This window comes from Eptatretus burgeri, chromosome 1, assembly GCF_056783735.1.
Source record: "Eptatretus burgeri isolate ZD-2024b chromosome 1, Ebu_testis_v1, whole genome shotgun sequence".
NCBI classification, from domain to species: Eukaryota; Metazoa; Chordata; class Myxini; order Myxiniformes; family Myxinidae; genus Eptatretus; species Eptatretus burgeri.
In genome coordinates, this window is record NC_140961.1 from 112,087,265 (window position 1) to 112,089,531 (window position 2,267).

Here is a 2,267-nt window from a genome sequence, read left to right on the forward strand (position 1 = left end):
GTCAAAATCTGGAGTGAAATTAGATGATTTAAAGAAAATGATACTTATAACCAAGCCTTTGTACCTATTTACTTTAAGCAAGCAATGTTCCCTCCTTCTCCATATATACACTAGAAAATGTGAAATTTCCAAAGCATTAAACTTATCTTTTTCTACTGTTGTATTATAAGAATTATATTGCGTGAAAAAAAAGATTTAAGAACGTGCCAAAATCAACCAGCTTCATTGAGCTGGTTTCATTGAGTGCAATGAAAATAATTAACCAGAGGGATCGACACGAAGGCGGCCGTGGGTGAGTTCTCCATGGGGAATCTTCGGAGTGAGGAATGCAAAATAAATCAAATTATTGATCAATTTAAAGAAAGAAATAACGAACGATTAACCTGAGGGGAGGATAAGGATGAGTGAAGCAACTTTGAAAAATTTCCACTCATTTCTCCTCTTTCTGTTAGGAATGCATTCATCCTTTAATACATCTTAAAAATCAATGGGTTTTAAAAGTTAGATTTAAATGATGTTTTCCAGGAACGCATATCTGATGTAAATACCTGGAAGTGTGAGCGTGCGTGCGGTGATAAAGAATAACATAACATTATCTTTGATTCACCCTCCCCCCCTCCTCACTCTACCCCATCCATCCCCCCTTTCATAGCCCCTCCTCCTCGCTCCTCCTCCTCGCTCGCCTCCCTCCTCTCTCTCACCTCTCTCTCCCCCTTCTCTCCTCTCACTCCCACACCCCTCCTCACATCCGCTTCTCACTGAGTGTTTAATGACATATGGTGAGGCGTCGCGCTCCCCCCACCTTACTCGCCCCCCATCCTTGCTCTCCCCCATTCCGAGCCCCCGAAATGCTCTCCCATCCTCTCGCTCCCTCCTCAATCCCCCACCCATCCTAGTTCCTCTCCCTCTTCCCCCTCTTCTCTCTCTCTCTCTCTCTCTCTCTCTCTCTCTCTCTCTCTCTCTCTCTCTCTCTCTCTCTCTCTCTCTCTCTCTCCTTCGCTCTTCCACTGCTCTCTCTCCTCTCTCCCCCGTCTCTCTCTCCCCTCTCCTCCCTCTCTCCTCGATCCCCAACCCCTCCCTCCTCCCTCTCTTTCTCTCTCTCCCTTAGTTTTTCCCGTCAGCGAAGTGACGGGTGGTATTTGCTAGTTTTAGAATAAAACAGTACAGTTTAGCCCAGAAATAAATCGTACACAATATTGTGCACCACTCCTTCCTAATTCCATATCCAGGTGATGTATGACATGATCACCAGGTGTCGGAGGAAGGGAGTACTCAGTTTTTACTCCGTTTGTTTGTTTTCTTGTTTTCCCCGGTGATATCTCAGCCATCCTTTGAGCTAGGGAGCTAAAATTTGGGTACAAAAGTGAAGATGTGTTTTGGCAGAAACAGTATATTTTTTTATATTTTTTCATTAATTAATTAATTACTTAATTATTATCGATTTATTAATTCCTTATTTATTTTCTTTCTCATCTGGGCAATATCTAAGGCACCTTTTGAGCGAGGAAGCTGAGATTTGGACACGACGGTGAACAAGTGATTTGGCTATTAAAAGGTATTTTTGATTTATTTATGAATCAATTCATCGATTAATTATTCATTCTTTGATGAATTACTAAATTTTCAAAAAGTTACAGATTTGGATGAAACAGTCGTGGTTTTGGTATGCTTTTAGCCAATTGAGTGAGATATGAATTATTTTTCCATTATTATTTATTTATTTTTATTATGCAATTAATCAATCAATTCTTTTACACCGCTCCTTCCTAATTCTGTCTCCATCTGCTGCAAGGCAGCATTATTGGGTGCTGAAGGTGCTCCGGAAATGTTGTGCACTGGGGGATGTTATTTATTTATTTGGCATGGGGGTGGTGTACTTTAAACGAACCTCTACTTGTTTAAATTTTATTTTTGTTTATACATTGAAAAAGCCAGCAAAAGGTGAAGTCCACAAAGTTTGAATCTCAGCTACTCAAAAGTTCAATCACCAGTCTTGTAGCATCCAAGGATTATATAACTAAGAATTATACAACTCACTTTGCAATAATCCTTTGATAAATGAAGTGAAATACAATTTTAGTTTGATGTATATGAGGGAAGGCTATTGGTGAAAATGTTCAAATGACAAATTATGATGGTGAAATAATATAACATTTGTGGTGAAAAAATGCATTCGTTCAACAACACACTCAAATAAAAATTGTTTCGATATTACTTAACAATTTAGAAAGCATGAGCTCTTTCGGTTAGACGCAACCTGACAAAGC